The sequence below is a fragment of the Macrobrachium nipponense genome, chromosome 8 (genome assembly GCF_015104395.2).
Source record: "Macrobrachium nipponense isolate FS-2020 chromosome 8, ASM1510439v2, whole genome shotgun sequence".
Lineage (NCBI taxonomy): Eukaryota > Metazoa > Arthropoda > Malacostraca > Decapoda > Palaemonidae > Macrobrachium > Macrobrachium nipponense.
Window position 1 is genome coordinate 2039011 of NC_087203.1, and position 19583 is coordinate 2058593.

The 19583-nt window shown below is 41.5% G+C and overlaps 1 protein-coding gene across 1 annotated transcript in view; it reads right to left on the reverse strand.

Moving 5' to 3' along the window:
* The window catches only part of LOC135222582 (uncharacterized), a 384420-nt gene that overhangs the window by 256409 nt on the left and 108428 nt on the right, over positions 1 to 19583 (reverse strand). The window lies entirely within an intron of this gene.

Consider the following 19583-nt stretch of genomic DNA (forward strand, 5'->3'; position numbering starts at 1 on the left):
GTGAGGCGAGCGAGGCAGGTAGCCTTCTCAGCCCTACTCCTTCTTCAACCTCTTCTTTCCAGGGCTTCACTAAGTCCACCCCTTCTCGGGACGGTTCACGGTCTGTCCGTCCCAAGAAGTCCATAAAATCAAAATCCCTACCCAAGGGATCCAAGCCGACTACGCCAGCGGCGACTGAGTTGTCTCCGGCCCCTAGGCCGTCGACCTCTTATTATAAGTCAACCGCTGCCAAAGATTCTCTCCCTTCAAAGGGATAGAGATCTAAGTCCGCGAAATCAAAGGCGGCGGAGTCCGGCATAGACCATGACGTGCTAGCTAACCTTCTAATGTCGAAGGCTAGAGACGCAGTCGATGAAAGGTTCCAGTCCTTGCGGCGCGCCTCCAGACCTGAGATCTCCGGCCAGTCATTCTCTAACATTGTGGCCGAGCAGATAAAACCTATAAAGGAAATGATGTCGGGTTTCCTCCACCCCGGAGCTCCGGCGCTGGATATGGGAGTGCCGGACGCTTCCAAACTCCCTCTTTTTCACAAGAATAACCTATGGCGGCTTGCCATGCATGCCCCATACGTGGATGGCAAGCTGACCATTGAGGGATTTGGGACCCGACCACTGGAGGACTTTGAGTTCTACCCAAAAGGCCTCCAGTTTCCCTTCCGAGGATTCGCCAGACTAGCCGAACACGCGCTAGTCCGAGTCGATAAGGACCCCAACTGTGCCTCAACACTGTTCTCTGACACGCTTCCTATGCTCCCGGAGAATATGTTAAAAACCGAGTTTGAAGCCAGATCCAGGCTAGTAAGATCTATCAACTCTGTTACTTCAATGGACTTAGTAGCATCAGCCTATAAAGACGAACAACTCTTCCAGGTATTGACATAAAGTCTATTACAGACTTATCAGTCGGACCTGTATGATTTCGGCATAGCAAGACGCGCCTGTAGGAAATACGTCTTGGCAGAGGCTTCTATTAGGCATGAGCCTAATAGACTAGTCAAATTGTCAATCTGGGGTGAGAATCTGTTCCCTCAAGAAGAAGTAGATAATGTCTTGAGGGAAGCGTCTAGAGCTAATCAGAGCCTCCGAGTCCGATGGGGTCTCCCCTTCAAACACAAGTTTGAAGCGACCGGACAACAAACCAAATCATGGAAGAAACAAAGAAGGTTCACGCCCTATAAGCCCTCTCGTTCCCAACAAATGGTCCAGGCAGTCCCAATAGCCCAGATGGGGAAACCCTCAACATCTAAGGCCCAACCGCAGCAACAGTTTGTGTTGCTTCATGCTCCACAGAACCAACAACCCTCGACCTCTACGGCTTTTACGGCCTCTCCCACCTTCAATCCCGTTTTTGAAGCCAGTGGATCCTTTCGGGGTTACAACCGGCACGCCGGTAGCAGTAGAGCCAGAGGCCACTGCCGGCTACGAAGCGGCTCGAGAGGCAGAGGGTTCCGGGGAGGCAGGGGATTCAAAACTGCATCCAATCAGTGAGAACCAGCAGGTAGGAGGGAGATTATATCTTTTTCGAGACCATTAGATCTTCAGTCCATGGGCACACAGTATAATCTCCAAAGGCCTTGGGTGGAAATGGAAGAAGAGTCTTCCACCACCACCAATAAACTTCTTCCAGATCCCAACCACGGACCTGGAGGAATACACCAAAGATCTCCTACAGAAGAGGGCCATAACGAGGATGAAGAACCTAAAATTCCAAGGACGTCTATTCACTGTTCCAAAGAAGGTCTCAACAAAGAGAAGAGTTATCCTGGACTTGTCCAAACTCAATTCTTACATTCTTTGCGACAAGTTCCGTATGCTGACAGTCTCGCAGGTGCGGACCTTACTTCCCCGTGGGGCCGTCACCACCTCTATAGATCTTACAGACGCTTACTATCAGGTTCCGATAGCAAGGAACTTCTCTCCTTACCTAGGCTTCAGACTAGGAAACAGAGCTTACTCATTCAGGGTCATGCCCTTCGGGCTCAACATTGCACCCAGAATATTTACCAAGCTAGGCGAGACGATAGTCCAAGAACTCAGAACCAGGGGAGTAATGTTAGTAGCCTACCTAGACGACTGGCTCATTTGGGCAGCCACCGTCGAGGAATGCCGCAGGTCAACATCCAAAATAATAGAACTCTTGGAGTTTCTAGGTTTTCAAATAAACAAAGAGAACTCTCAGCTAGAACCAGCTTCCCACTTTCAATGGTTGGGAATCCAATGGGACCTAACGAAACACAGCTTATCCCTTCCACCCACGAAGGCCAAGGAAATAGCTGCGGCTACAAAACACTTCCTCAGGAACAAGAAGGCCTCTCGTCGGGCCCAAGAGAGAGTCCTCGGTTCGTTACAATTTGCATCAATAACAGATGTCCTACTAAGAGCCAGATTGAAGGATATCAATCGTGTCTGGAGAAAGAGAGCCAACAACAATCTCAGAGACAAACTCTCACTAATTCCACCCATACTAGTAAAAAGACTTGGCCCTTAGTAGAAACACAAGAACCTAACCAGGTCAGTGCCATTGCACTTTCTCCCCCCCATCTGTGACGATTCATACAGACACATCACTGAGTGGCTGGGGGGGATACTCTCAGTACAAGAAAGTTCAAGGGATATGGTCGAACACATTCCGCCAGTTCCACATCAATGTGTTGGAAGCCATGGCAGTTTTTCTAACACTAAAGAGATTAACTCCGGCCAAGAACAGCCATGTGCGGATAGTCTCAGACAGCCTAGTGGTGGTACATTGCATAAACAGAGGAGGTTCCAGGTCAAGCAAGCTGAATCACATACTAATTGTGATATTTACTTTAGCGACAAAGAGTCGGTGGCACCCGTCAGCAACTCATTTGGCAGGGGTCAGGAATGTGATCGCGGACGCTCTTTCCAGGACTACTCCACTAGAATCGGAATGGTCCCTGGACATAAAGTCATTCCAGTGGATTTGCAATCAAATTCCAGGCTTGCAAGTAGACTTATTTGCAACAGAGTCAAACCACAAACTTCCATGCTATGTGGCTCCCAACCTGGATCTTTCAAGTTGGTTTTGATATAAATTTGTCAGATACATATTTTTCCTCTATCCTGAGAGCATGTGCACGCCTGAGACCACATGGTTCTTGACTGATGTACTTAAATTGGTGTCAGACACTATTAATGAATCATGCTCATATATTACTCTTCTGAGAAAAACTTTATTCAGGTGCCAGAATATCTGAACTTTTGGCTCTCTCAAGAAATCCAGACCATATAGATTTCCTCCCATCAGGGGAAGTATTACTATCCCCAGACCGGAGCTTCCTGGCAAAGAATGAGGACCCACAAGATAGATGGTCTCCTTGGAAAATTGTTCCATTGACACAGGACTCTTCCTTGTGCCCTGTCACTACTCTTAAGTCCTTTTTGTCCAGGACCTCCGCTAGGTCGTCAGGTCTTCTTTTTGTTAGAGAAAAGGGTGGCACAATCTCTATCAAAGGTATTAGTCAACAAATACTTTACTTCATAAAACAAGCCAACCCGGACTCATTCCCACATGTCCATGACATCTGGGCTGTGGCTACATCAATTAATTACTTCCAGCCCTACATCAATTAATTACTTCCAAAATATGAATTTTGAGGATCTGAAGAAATACACGGGTTGGAAATCCCCAGTAGTTTTCAAGTGCCACTATTTGAAATATCTTGAAGCCCTTAAGTTCCCAGCAGTTGCTGCAGGGAGCATAGTCTCCCCCAAATAACTATTTCCAAACCTTCTTCTGTCACCCCCTCTCCTTTCTACCTGTCTCACTCGTACTCTCCACAATACCTCTCTCCTCAGTGTTGAGGGGACCTCGGCGTCATCCCGCCACCTAGTCTTGTATATAGCAAGTTCCCAGCAGTTGCTGCAGGGAGCATAGTCTCCCCCAAATAACTATTTCCAAACCTTCTTCTGTCACCCCCTCTCCTTTCTACCTGTCTCACTCGTACTCTCCACAATACCTCTCTCCTCAGTGTTGAGGGGACCTCGGCGTCATCCCGCCACCTAGTCTTGTTATTATAGCAAGTTCCCAGCAGTTGCTGCAAGGGAGCAATAGTTCCCCCCAAAAATTATTTCCAAAACCTTCTTCTGCCACCCCCTCTCCTTTCTACCTGTCTCACTCCCGTACTTCCTCCAAAATACCTCTCTCCTCAGTGGGGGGGACCTCGGCGTCATCCCGCCACCTAGTCTTGTATATAGCTTGCTATTGCCGGATGTGGTTTTGTCTGTACATATTCCTGATGCTGTATTGATCCTCTTAGAATATCTTGTTAATCATACTCTAAGTCATAGTTTAAATCTTAGTATAAGTGTATACGTATCAGTAATTTTAAGTTAATCAGTTTACTGTAATACTTTAAGTGAGTAAACTTAGGTTTAGGCACACCTTGGTTTCATTACTCCTCTTCAGAAGTTCATTTATTGTTCAGTAGGCTTGGATAGTATTCTCTGGTAGCTTTTCACCGGCGAACACAGGTCGACCCAGAAAAGGGATTTTGACGAAGGAAAAATCTATTTCTGGGGAGAGACCTGTGTTGCCCGTTGAACCCAGCCCAGCCCTTCTCTTAGTCTTCCTTTCCCTTCACCTATCCAAGCCCCAAAAAAGGTATCTAAAACTGTCAGGATTGCAGATGTCACTCGAGTCGGGTATCAGCAGTGGCGGTACGGAGGCAAGGAGGGTGTTGCCGGTAGGTCGGCTCACCCTCATATGCGGGATTTTGGAAAGGAAATCTCTAAATGGCAGACGACCTGTGAATAGTGGCTTACACACCCCCTGAACTTTATACCCAACGTCCTTTGGGTGCTCGCACGAGGGTAGTAACCTCTGCATACCAATGCTAGCTTTTTTCTCTGGTATATTTAGAAACTATTTATATAAGAAAAGTGGATAGCAGGATCCTTTTCACCGGGCAACACAGGTCTCTCCCCAGAAATAGACTTTTCCTTCGTCAAAATCCCTTCACACAACAGAAAACAGATAGTTATTGCAAACAATGAGAAATCGGATGAAGCTGAGGTAATATCCAGTGTGCCACAAGGTATGGTGTTAGCTGCATTACTGCTTGTTATTATGATTGCAGACATAGACAGTAATGTTAAGGACTCGGTAGTGAGTAGTTTCGCCGATGACACAAGAATAAGTAAAGAAATTACTTGTAATGAAGATTGGAACGTGCTACAAAGAGACTTTAACAAAGTATATGACTGGGCAGAGGTAAATAGGATGGTATTTAACTCTGATAAATTTGAATCAATAAATTATGGAGACAGAGAAGGAAAGCTATATGCATATAGGGGACCTAATAATGAGACAATCACAAATAAGGAAGCAGTTAAAGACCTTGGTGTGATGTTGAAAAGGAACATGTTATGCAATGATCAAATAGCAATTCTATTGGCAAAATGTAAAGCAAAAATGGGAATGTTGTTACAGCACTTCAAAACAAGAAAAGCTGAACACATGATTATGCTTTCTAAAACGTATGTTCGTAGTCCACTTGAATATTGCAATATGATATGGACCCACACTATCAAAAAGATATTGCACAAATAGAGAATGTACAAAGGTCCTTTACGGCCAGAATAGAAGAAGTTAAGGAGCTTGACTACTGGGAAAGACTACAATCCTTAAAATTATATAGTCTAGAAAGGAGAAGAGAACACTACATGATAATTCAGGCATGGAAACAGATAGAAGGAATTGCCAAAAACATCCCGGAGCTAAAAATATCAGAATATCAAAAGAGAAAGCAGAGGTAGATTAATAGTGCCCAAAACTATACCAGGAAAAATAAGGAAAGCACACAGGACATTAATCCACTACGCACCAGCATCGACAATGCAGCGTCTATTCAATGCGTTGCCAGCTCATCTGAGGAATATATCAGGAGTGAGTGTAGATGAATTTAAAAATAAGCTCAACAAATATCTAAGCTGCATCCCAGACCATCCAAGATTGGAAGATACAAAATATACTGGAAAATGCACTAGCAACTCTCTGGTAGACATTAGAGGTGCCTCACACTGAGGGACCTGGGGCAACCCGAACAAGATGTAAGGTCTGTAAGGTCTCTCTCTCTCTCTCTCTCTCTCTCTCTCTCTCGGATGATATCTCAAGGTATATTTTTGTTTGAAGTAATAAAATAAGCAGTGATAAAGGTACCCTTCTCTCTCTCTCTCTCTCCCTAGGATGATAATTCAAGGTATATTTTTGTTTGAAGTAATAAAACAAGCAGTTATAAAGATTTTGGTTTAAGATATGTACTCAGTTCACCTTTCTCTCTCTCTCTCTCTCTCTCTCTCTCTCTCTCTCTCTCTCTCTCTCTCTCTCTCTCTCTCTCTCCATGACGACAGCTTTTGTCTGGAAGGAGCCAATTACACTGTAGGGTGCCACCTTTCTTCAATGCTGATTGGCAGTTACATATACGCAGATTTTCGGTAATCACCGGGGGGGTTGTGGTCCCTAACCCCCACAAATACACGGTTGACTCTACCACAAAATCTCTTAGCGTTGGTTAGGCTTTCTTTAGTTATAGTTTTATTTTTGTGGCACATTGCTACAAAGCATTTACAGCAACCACATGAATTTTCATGTTCATCAGTTTGTTGTTTTTTCTGGATTTTTCTTGTAGCACCCATGATCGGTGATGGATGCATTTCTTTGTTTTCGTTGTAGTTATCTATATTTTGGTTTCCCTTTTTTCTGAATTTTGTGATTCAACTCCTAGAGGTACTATTGTTACTTTGGGAGGCAACGGATTGTTACTTTGGGAGGCAATGGAATGTTTGATTTAGTGTTCTGTTCCTGAATTTTAATTTTTGGTGAAATTGGTGGGTTATCTTTCTGGAGTTTGCTTTGGTGAAATTTGGTGGGGTCTCATAATTGACTCTTCCAAGTTGTTAACTGTTTTATGATATTTGTGTGATTTTAATTCTTCGTCTTTCTCTATGTCATCATTCGTTTCTATTTCCAGTAAAGAGGTAAACTGACTGTCCACAGTGGTAATGTCACTGATGTCTGAAATTTCCTTATGTATTAGATTTCTTTTCATTGTGTATTTTTTGTGCTGGTATTTTTTATTTCTGTTATCATTCATTTTAGTTCTGATATTGTCTGATTTTGAAGTATCGGCATACCTAAATTTCTTAGCTGGGTTCATTCAATTTCCAATCCCTCACTTTTCAGCTCTAACTTTGCTTCCCTGATCAACATTCCAGTTCAATCTTATCCCAATTTATATTCAGTACTGTATATGTACCTTAGATAGAGCATGCCATTCTGGTCCACAATTTATACATTTAGGTTGGCCACAGTCCCAGCGTGTTTTATTCCTGAGAACTACAAAATGCATATCTGGGAAGATTTCTGCATATAATGGCTGTAAGACCATATTTTCAAGTTTTTGCATTACATTAGTTTCCTATTTAATCCTAATATTACAATTTTCAAGAGCAAGGTTTGGCCACTGAACATTATCTTTGCTATTTTCATTGTTTTACTTTTGTCTTTCCTACATGGGACCTCATATTTTGCAGTCTTCAACACTGTTGTACCTTTTCTTTAATGAACTTGATGGTATTAATTTGTCTGTAATTTCATCATTTAGATTTGGCAACACTACAGTGCCTTGTACACTGTTCATAGTTTCATGCCTTGCAACATTTAAATTGATTTTCTCTAGATTTTTAATATTCTGATCATTTTAACACTGGTTTCTGGTTATTGTTTCAAATAAACATTCCTTTTCTTTTAATTTGCTTTATGCTCATCTCTTGTGAAGGCATCGTTTCAGTAAGTAATGTTCTAATTTTAATAAAGATATGTCATGGTCAGCTTCCAAATCCAAAAACCGTGACAAGTTCAACTCTTCAAAGATAGAATAAAATTAAAATAGCAGTGATTTCAGTAATCCAATATATATACCATGCCAAGGTCATCAATGAAAGAAGAAGAAGGGAAGGGTAAAATTTGTAGTAGGAAGAGGAGTAAAGGAGTTATAGGTCCCAATGTTCAGTTGAATCCACAACAAAGAGGGTAAGGATACTCTCCCTGCAGTGGATTGCTAAGAAACACCCCCCCCCCTCTTCCCCACCTTTTCAAGGGTAAACTAATAGTGATAATTAGAAAATTATTGGAATGGAGCAAAACTGACTAAAAAAATTTTCCACCCTTCATCCAATATTTTAAGAGCATGTTAAATTTCCACAATAATTTAGTAATTATACAAAAAAATTTATTTATTTTTAAAAAAGTCTCGAGTTTCAAAACAGTATTTCCTCTTTCTACTCACCAAGGCCTTCTCCAACTCCCAAAACCACACGGAAAAAGATCAGGGCAGGTAGGTACCAAGCTACAAATGGTGTAATAATTGTTGATAAGGACCAAAGAAGCACAGCAAAGCACAGCACTCTTCGGCCGCCATACTTGTTTACAGCATTTGCACCAATTATCTGAAAGAATACAATTACCATGTCTATTCAATCATCAAAACTATTCAAATTTAGAAAGCAAAAAAGACCATATACTTTCAGTCAACACTTCCAGAAAATTTAAAATCAGGTTTTTGTAACAAAATACATTTTTTCAACATACAATGCTAACCCACAAACTCTCTAAGACAGATATAGCTTAGTTAATCCAACAGTTCACACACTTTCAACAGGTAAATGGTATTTATCCTCCTCACTGTTTCAGGCTGAATGGATGTGATGATAAAGAAATGTGGGATGGGAGGTATTACATGTATGATTAAGGGGTTTGTATCAAAAGCACAGTCAAGAAGATGATACCAAGCTTTTGTAAGCAGTTCTGATGAATCCAGTCAAGTTCTATGCTTGGGGGACAGTAAACGTCAGGAACCAAGTCAAAAATGGTATAATTCACATTGAATTACAAAGAGGCTGAAAACATCCTGAGAATAGCTGTAAAACGTTGAACATCCTGAGAATAAAGAAAAAGTTTGTGCTTGGTGATATACTTAATTACATTAAAAATGGCTGATATGTTACAATTCTTCTTGAAGGCTACAGAAGTTGAGACAGTCATCAACTCATACAGTCATTCCTACTGACTAGCTTTGTCTTAAAAACCACTCAAATGCTTGATCTGCTTTAGCCAGATGTGTAAGGTAGTATAATTATTTGAAATTATAATACTCATAATAACAATAATAATGACAACTGCAATGTCTATATATAGATTAAATCATTGCTGTTAACTAGTGATGTAGCACAGAGAGGAGTTAGAGGGTAGATCAGTTGTGTGTTTTGAAAAAGAGCTCACCTTTTCAAATGTCCACAACACGTCTGCATTGGAAGGGAGCATGACTCTAGATGACTGTCACTTTGCCACTTTCTGGCATTATGTTTATTTTATTCGAGGATTCTGAAATTGTTTGCATCTTGCTCTAATAACCTTTTGAAGAATGATCTGGTTGTAAAAATAGGTTGAAGATGTGTTTGTGCAGAGGTGTGTTTCACACCAAGTCACATGTGGTTGATTTTGATTATTTTACTTCCCAGTCTCACATGAGATATCTCTGAAACCTCTGTATCTTGGTTAAATATACATAATAATTATGAGATATCAGAATCTTTGAAAGTAAATTGTATTTTTCCTACCTACACAAACCTGAGGTCCTTTGCAAAAGGTATTACTTTCAGCATAGGCTGGAATTACGGCCATTAAATTCTTGAACAAGGTGGTTAGGCAGTAACTACCGTCTGGCAGGGCCCGTGAGAGGGGGGTGAAGCTGGTTTCTTTACACCAGGGCCCGGTCTCAAAGGGGGCCCGGCCTCAAAGGGGGCCAGTCACCCGACCAGGAGGGAAAAAAATGGGAGAGCAAATGGAGAGAGAGAGAGAGAGAGATAGAGAGAATACTAATATGCAAAACACACCATAAACATATGTACGTATATATATAATAGAAGTTTCTACAGTTTATCAGTAAAATAATAGTTGTTGAAAAACTTTTTCTAAATAATCTTAAGCCTGGAGTGACACCACGTAATTACGTAAATGAATGCAGCTCAGCGTGTTGGAATATAAGTGATGTCAACTCTCCGTCTCGCTCAGTCACCATCATTCTGATTGGCAGGATGTACATCATCTTTCTCATTCCTTGGCAAATATTTCAGTAAGTTACAGAACTTACAGTAGTGGTTCCCAACCTGGGGGAAATTTCCCCCTGGGGGGAAATTTGAAGCTACCAAGGGGGAAATAATTACACTACCTACTAACTAAAAAAATATCAGATGTATTTTATCATGTCTGTCTCTGAGAGAGAGAGAGAGAGAGAGAGAGAGAGAGAGAGAGACGAGAGGAAGGAGGAGAGAAGAGAGAGGAGATGAGAGAGAGAGAGAGAGAGAGAGAGAGCACTTGCCAAAACTAGCCCTGATATTGATACACTGGTGCACAAGAAGAAGCCTCAACCTTCTCACTAATTCAGTATAGCAAAGACATCTCTAGTGACAAGCTAACTGAGGAAATTCTGTACCTTTAGAATATACATAAAGCCAATTTAGATGACAACTCTCTCTCTCCACTTCTGCTTCTTAATAAGATCACAAAATTAAAAGTACAAGATTTGTTTCCAAATATATGCATAGCCTTGAGAATTTTCTTGACGTTGCCAGTCACAGTTGCCTCTGCAGAAAGATCCTTTAGCAAATTAAAGTTGATTAAGAATCACTTAAGAAGCACAATGGGACAAGAGAGATTATCATCACTAAGTCTTTTAAGCATTGAAAGTGATTTGGCACGAAAGATTGATTTTGATGATTTAATTGAGTGTTTTGCTGCTAGAAAAGCAAGGAAAGGAGTATTTCTTTAATAATTATACATGTATAGTACTTGTATGAAACAGTCACATTTATGATTTATTTAATATAGGGAAATTTGAATTTCAAATTCATCAAAACTTTATTATGCATGATAATTATACACAACATGCAACAGGCCAACAGTGACTTACTGCACAATGCCACTTTAATGAGTTTCATGAGCAAGTTTTGTTGATCTCAAATTATACGTAATGTAATAACAAAATAAGTTGTTAACTGCAAGTCATAAATAAAGCTCCAATACAGCAAGATGAACAGAATTTACATCCTACCAGTGAACATTTATGGCTTTAAATTGGCTCTTAAAATTGGTCAAATTCTAAAATCCTGATCCCCCCAGCTGGATGGGCTCACTTCGCTCGCCAAATGGTAGGGGCCCAATGACACTCACAGTACCAGGGCCCAGTGATGGCTCTCCCTGGCACTGCCATCTGGTAGGCGGGTAGGACCGCCTGCCCGGATGCAAACACTCCACTTTGCCTTTCACCCCCAGTTCAGATTGAGGGGTGGCATGAGGTGGGCATAAATATAAAGGACCTGAGGTTTGTATGGTTAGGAAAAATACAATTTACTTTCAAAAATTGTGATTTCTTCCAACATGATATACAAACCATAGGTCCTTTACATAAGGAAGATTCACTGATTGGTGGGAGGAATGTGAGTGAGCCTCTAGAACTGACTGGAGTTCTGCACACCTGGGCTATTCCTCCTGGTCATAAGAGCCAGGAGGAGTGCCCTGCCTCTGACAACTTGATCGGAGTATAGGAGCAACATGATAAAAAATCAGACTTCTGGGCCTTTTCGAAATGAGTGAGGAATTGTAACTCATCTGAAAAAGGGCTGGGAAGAATATTTTAGAGTCGGAGGCATCAATGCAAAGTTCTGGGAAGGGTTTGCATTACGTATTGCCAGTCTCCTTCCTTCCTTTGCTAGAGGAAGGAGCGGGATTGCTTCTATGATTCGGATAAGAAAAATAGAAAGGAAGCTCGATGTGTAAGCTTACTGCATCAATTGCCCGACCAGCCAGAGTAAGTTCGAGTCCTATCCTCAACCTGAAGGAAGAGGAGTAGAAGGACGAGGCAGGGAAGGTGGAGAGGCAAGTCACTTTTGCATCCTTTATTACCTCTAGAACTGCACACCATAGGCAAGATGCAACTTGTCCTCTTGAAGGAACCGGGTAAGCAAACACAACCTGCCAGCATCCACCACCAGTCCAAGGAAAAGAGGTTCCAAGGACCTGTGGGCAGACCTGAAGGAAGAAAGATATAAATATGGTCACAATGAGGCCTCATCTATCTTCCGGTCTGACATATTCTTTGGAGTGATGAAATGTCCAATCCACAAGACTATCCAACAGCAGAAAAGTCTCTCACGATCTCGTAAGACTCTGAGAAAAACGTGTCATTGGACACTTCTGCATTGACAGTCTGCTGTGGATAAGGGCATCGACACTCAATGAAGGGTGTCGATCCTTCATGGGTACAGCAACACACCAATAGGACAAAGTAATGACTGATCTGGATCCACCAATACAAAGTCCATAGCGCAGATCATGAAGGACTAGGACTCATCAACAGATGCCAACCGACTGCGCTGTCACGCATCCAAGACGTAGTCACATGACACCCGCCTTTTGAAGGGTTATGCTGGGAATAACCATACAAGTCATCTATCTTGTTCGCCAACGATTTCAAGAGACAAGATGATAATTCCCGCGAGGTATATGCACATCAGACAATAGTCAATTGCCCTCTAGAACCAAGGTCCCTGTGATGGCAAGACAGAAGTTTCTCATCAGTAGTTGAATCTCAACCAAGGAGAAACAATACTACAATACTAGTATATTACTAGTGAATGACTAAGGTGAATGTGGACCTACGTCTTCACAGTTGAATCGAGAGAAGTAAACTCTCAAGATTCTGATCTTAGAAAAGTCCCGTCAATGACACCAACCAGTGAATACAGCTTTAATCCCTGTTGTTTTACATAGGACTTAAAAAGTTAATCCGCTATTTCATTGCTGCTTGGTGAGAAAGTCGGATTTTGCAATAAAAGTGGAGTCTTTCAGTAATGAAAACACAGAGATTGTACTGCCTGAAGAACCGCTTCTTGTGGGTTGGATCAGGACCTAAGTCTGTGATTGCTGAACAAAGAGCTTCGAATTGGTAGTTAATTTTTGACAGAGGAGAAACAATACCAAACTGAAAAGAATCCTGGAGAATGAGCAGTACTGAGACAGAGCCCTATACCACTCGCTCGACTTGTCATAGTGAGTTGGCTGGTAGTGCATTCCATGAAGAAATGCATTCGGTTAGAACCATCAAGTGCAAAAAAGATACACTGAAGCATCTCCATTTTAACCGAAATGGGAGGTAAGAAATCCCTCTTGTTCGGTGATAATGCAAATGCTGTGTTGTTGGGAAACAATACCACTTGTCATTTAAAAGTCAAAACCGATAACTCTTAGGAGACCCGAAAGGCTGTCCTGGGTTTCAGGTTCATTAAGAGAAGGTACTATTTATCTCAGTTACATACCAGAAGAATTAACTTACAGATATGCGTCTACTACTCGGACAATGCAACTGATAACAGAAGCATGCCACATGAGAAATATACTAGTATATTTGTAGGTTCCTGTAAATTGCACTCCAGCCTAATTCTTCTTTATTCGAGGGACAAGAATAAGGACTGGAAGCAGACCTCCTTCATTCTCTAATGAAGAGAGTGAAGATGAAGTTTTTCCGAAGGAAGACTTCTATGGTGATAACCGGATACCGAAGGCGACTAGTTCAAGCCGAACTGGTTGTTCCCAAAACAGTAAAACAGTAGCACTGGAGAGGTGTTCAAACTTCTCGGTGCTATTCATCCTGAACTGAATGACGTATGTTCTATAAGATCCTAAGATTGAACCGAAAACATAGTCTCTCAGGTTTGAACTCTGAGGAGTAGGCTCCATAGAATTCCTCAGATTTCCTTGTTCATTCTGGTATAACCAGGAAGTAAAGGGAAAAAAGAGAGGAGGATTTGCTGTTCTTGCCTGCTCTTCCCTGAACTTGTGATGTTCTCACTCTGTTAAACGAAGCATTCATTTCCTACAACCATTGATTCACGCAAACGCGAGCTAAAGTTGACCGGAGTTAAATGCAGTAAAAGCTGGCGAGAACTTGCCATGTCTTGCTGCGTATCTATCTTCTCCACGATCAACCTTCATGAAGAGGACTACACAGAGGACCTCTTCCTATCTCCTTCAGATACCTTGTCCTGAGGGATGGTGACATCAATCTTGGCACCTGAAGAATAGCCATTCCTGGCTTTCACAGGTGGGTCCTTCTCTCGTCCTGCGCCATTATCGTGATGGAGAGAAGACTACCTATCGTATGACCCCCCTTGGGAGTTGTACATTCAGACACACCCATGCACGGGAATACCCGACACAGCCCTGGTTCCATGAGCAGCGCCCTTGAAACCAGACAGGAGAACGAACCTGGTTTCGTACTCCTGGGGCTCCCAAGACACTATATTTTGTGGATAGCATCCAGGTTCCTACTCCAGAGGATGCAGACCCTTAGAAGTAGAAGTCTCAAAGTGAGACTTCTTAAGGGGCAGAGAATACCTAACTCTTCTTAGGACATGGAGCCCTTTGAAGAGGGAGGTTAGGAGGCGTCAGATGACGAAGATGAAAGACGATGACCTCGTGAAAGCTCACTGCAACACGGGAAGGGAAGGTGCTATGTCATGGAAAGGAATCACACCAATCAAGAGCAGAGAGTTCATTCATTAGAGCCGAGCACTCAGATCGGCAGAGCTGTCTGATCAAGCTGTGCCGAGCCGAGTGAGCTGTGCAGATACCACTACATAATTATGAGTGGTAATCGTCAACGAAGAACTATTACTTCTTCCCAATTAACTATTCTCCTTTGAAGCTGAAGCTCCGAGAAGAAGGATAAGAGGGATTCTGGTAAAGACTCGTCTCACCATCTAAGCATTTATAATAGTGAGCACTTGGCGAGCATTAGAATTCATAAGAATTCCCACACTCGGCGAGAAAAACCTGACTCTTGTATGACAATAATCAGGCAAGCCTTGTCTCACCCTGATACTTGGCAATATGATGAAGCCGAGCACTCGGTGAGCGCCAATGAAACCAAGGGGTCCAGGCGCTTGGTGAGACTCCCGATTATTGTAATACTCATTTGGAATGCCACTTGCCCGAGTGTTTGGAAATCTCAGAAAACCAAATCACTCTGCAAACGCTAGAAATTCCAAGGAATTTAATGGCTTAGAGAAACTCCCGATTTTCGTAATAACAATTACCGGGAAAGTCTGTCTTGACTGAGTTTTTGGAAATTACAGAAAAACCATAAACTGAGAATGCCAGAAATTACAAGGAATTCGAGCATTCAGCAAGATACCCAGGTATCATAGCAACAATTATCAGGAATTCTCGTCTTGCCCAAGTGTTTGCAGATCGTAGAAGACCAAAACACTTGGAGAGTGCTAGAAATTCCAAAGAATTTTAAGCGCTCGGCAAGACCCCGAATTTCGTCAAACGATCTTCGGGCATAAAAACCAGTCCTAAATGTGAGCATTTAAGACTGGAATGAGAGTACAATTCAACAGAATATACACTCGAGGCTCCCAAAACGCAAGAACCCATTGGCGATGGCAATTTGAATTCTGTCCAAAGGGCAAAAAAAGCCAGGGAGACATAGTCTCCAATTTTGACATAAGATCCTTCCTCAACAACGTGAACATATGTCCTGTAGGATCCTAAGGTCCCTCCAGGAACATAGTGCTCCAACACTGAATCCTACGGAGAGAACTCTGCAGGATCCCTCCTATTCACCTCGCCCCTCCCGGCGTAGCCATAGGAAGTAGAGGGAATAGGTGAGGAAGACTGGATGATCTTGCTAGCCTTCCTAGCGGAACTAGCAGAAGTGAGTCACAGGCAGCCATCAACCTAAGGTGATGGCCGCGACGTGAGTCTAGGAAAGCGTTATTGTCTGGAGAAAATGCTTTCCTGAGGAGGGTTACAAAACTCTCGCACAGCAGGCAAAATGTTCACCGCCACCAAGACCAGTCGGTCACGCAAACGTGACCATCATCTAGGTGGGGCTGAGCATGTACCTGACTGGAGAAATCTGATACCGTCTTCCAACGCATCAAAGTCCTCGTCGAGGCCGAAACCTTTCAAGAGGACTGAATGGGAGAGGCCCTACCGGTCTCTGCATGCACGGTCCTGTGGGACCATCATGTCAACCATGGGAACCGAGCAATTACTGCGACAGCAATCACCAGCAAGGCGTGAGTCACCGGGAAAATGATTAACAGCTAGTCAGCAAGAGCTCACAAACATACGTCTTCATCAGAAGATGGCCGAAAGCAAAGTGGAGTGTTTACATCCGGGCAGGCGGTCCTACCCGCCTACCAGATGGTAGTTACTGTATAACCACCTTGTTCAAGATTTGTAACAGCCGTAATTCCAACCTACGCTGAAAGTAATTCCTTATGTAAAGGACCAAGGGTTTGTATATCATGTAGGAACAAAGTTTTGATGAAATTCCAAGTTACTATAGAACTGGTGGTAGCAAGAATACCACCCCTCGATGAAGAATGAAAAAATGAATAATTAATAATTATCTGGTGCCATGACTACCAGGATCATTGATGACAAATTAAACCATTTGTACAAACAACTTGGGGAAAACACACACACACATCATAAAAAACTCAAAATTCCACATCAGTTATTGTACTACAGCTAACATAAAGTCGCTACATACCAACTAAAAGCACCATAGTTAAAAAACTACGTATACATACACACATACATATACACAAAAGCAAAATAACTAAATTTCTTAAAAAACACCAACTTCTTTTAAAAACTCAATAACACACTCATAATCATACTTTGCTTCTTCACCCAATATCTTTGCCATACTGTAATTACCATCTCCATCTCTTTTGTCTTTAAAGTACTGCTCTCTCAGTTCCCGATGACTAGGACATTAAACTAGCAAATGCTTAAAAGTCATCGGGACAAGGCAGTCGTCACAGTAAGGTTGATATTCACTGCTCATGAGATACCTATGAGTCAATTTTGAATGTCCTGTACGGAGGCGGCATATTGTTACTTCTCATTTCCTAGGCATATATTCATTTTCCCAGGGGTGTGTATGTGTGGCAAATTCTTTCATTTTATTTGGTACTACATCGTTCCATTGTTTTCTTCCCATAATCTTGCAATGAACTTTGAGATACGAGCGAAAAAAGGTGCTCTATATATGGTTACAGCAAATTGGTCTTGGTATTCAGACTGGTTGCTGCTGATTTAGCTAGTTGGGCTGCTTTTTTCATTTCCATATATATTTACATCCGCTGGGACCCAGCAAAAAGATAAAGTAATCCCTCTACGCTGATGTAGAAATACCCACTGAGAGATTTTCAATGTGATTGGATGATCAGTATTGAAAATTTCTAGTGCTTGTAATGCACTTTTGGAATCACAAAAGAGGGTGATATTAGTAGAATTCTGGAGGGTTGCAATATGTTCTAATGTTGTTAAAATTCCATACAGTTCCGCCGTGAAGTTCGATGCTATGATGGGTAGTGCTCCTCTGCGGCTAAAATCATCACTAAAAACTCCATATCCGACCCCATCAGTTTTGGAGCCATCAGAAAAAACAAATGTAGTGCTCTGCAGTATTTTCTAAAAATAATCCTCTGATTTCTATATCAGATTTCTCTCTTTTAATACCTTTAAAATACTATTTACAAAATTTAATAACAGGTAATTTCCATGCCTGGCTAGGGGTGATTGGTAAAAGTAACTGGGGACATACAGGATTTCTTTAACATATTCATTGTTTCCAAGACCTTTTTTACTCTAAAACTAAAAGGCTTAGGAAACCTCGGAAGATTTTCATAGAAGTTGTTGAAATAATTTCTATTTGCTACTTCAAAGGCTTTAGAGTTGGGACTCTCTGAACCCTAAACCAATATCTGATAATTGATGACTGGCAATACAACTCAAGTGGGATTTCTCCTGCATCAATTAATAAACTATTAAGATGCGAGAAGATCAGAAGCACCCGTTGCCAAGCACATACCAGCATGATGCACTGAATCTAGGATAGCAAGATGATTAGATGATGCAGAAGAATATATCTCACATCCATAAAGTAACTTTGAAGTAATAAGAGATTTGTGCAGTTTTATGATTGTCTGCCTGTCTGCACAGCGTTAGTATTAGATAATACTTTCAAAATACAGCTTCAAGGCATTTGGTTTTAATATGTTTCAGATGGGGAAGCCAATTGAGTTTTCTGTCGAAAATAAGGCCTAAGAAGCATACCTCTTCGACACTGTGGTCATGCAGATAAATGTCTGGGTCCGGGTGTACTCCTCAAATGCGGCAAAAATGCCTAACAGTATTCTTACTGGCCGATATTTTAAATCTCTGCTGTTCTGCCCAGTTTACTATCTTATTTATTGTCAACTGTAATTTTTCTTTCTACAACAGACATTTCGTGATGCAGCAACGGATATTGAAAGATCGTCTACGAATAGGGTGCTCAATACATCCTTGGGTATGACAGATGCGACACCATTTATTGCTAATGCAAAACGCATGACACTAAGCACACTCCCTTGTGGGACACCCTCTTCTTGACATCTATCTGATAATAAGCTGCCCACTTTAACTTGAAAATATCTACATTTCAAGAATGCTTTAATGAATAGAGGCATTTTTCCTCGTAGACCACAGGTATGAATTGTCTTAAGAATGCCATGCCTCCAAGCAGTATCATAAGCCTTTCTCTATGAAAAAAAAATGTTATTATGGTGCTACTTGAGGCAAATGCTTCACATATGGAGTTTTTCCAGCTGCAAGTAGGAAAAAACATCTACTGCTGAGTGCATTTTTATAAATCCACATTGTGAGGGATGAGAAAATATTAATTATACTCCAAATACCAAACAAAAAATCTCTTGTATTCACACCCATTTTTTTCCATTAGCTTTGCATAAACAGCAGGTTAGTGATATTGGTCGATCACTAGCCACTGAAAAAGGGTCTTTACCTGGTTTAACAAAAGGTAAGACAAAAGCCAATTCCCATATAGCTGGGTAGCTATTTTCATGCCAAAATCTATTAATTATACTTATTATAAAGAGTTTTTGTATTTTTCTTTTTTAAACATGCCAAAAACATTTCATAGGGAATTTTCATCCAGACCAGGGGCAGTGCTAGTGCTGCTGGCTAGGGCAGCATCAAATTTATACCTTTCTGTAAAAGAAGTATATTATATGGTCAACCCTATCTGTGGAAAAGTTGAATGGCAGTTGTTCTTCTATATTGATATCCAGGGGAACTATCAGATTTTTTTTAAACTTGAGTAAAATGATCGGCGAGTTTATCACTTACATCTTTTGCGTTGGCGATGAGGTTGTTATTAACTTTAAGTACCAGGGGAGGATTGGGAGTAAATTTCCTGGCAAACTTTTTTATTTTCTTCCAAAAATGATATTGTTATTGATACAATAAAGTTTTCATACATACTTACCTGGCAGATATATACTTAGCTATAGACTCCGTCGTCCCCGACAGAAATTCAAATTTTCGCGGCACACACTACAGGTAGGTCAGGTGAATCCGTCGCCTGCCCGCTGGGTGGCAGGAATAGAACTATTACCGTTTTAAGCCAGATTTTCTCTTCC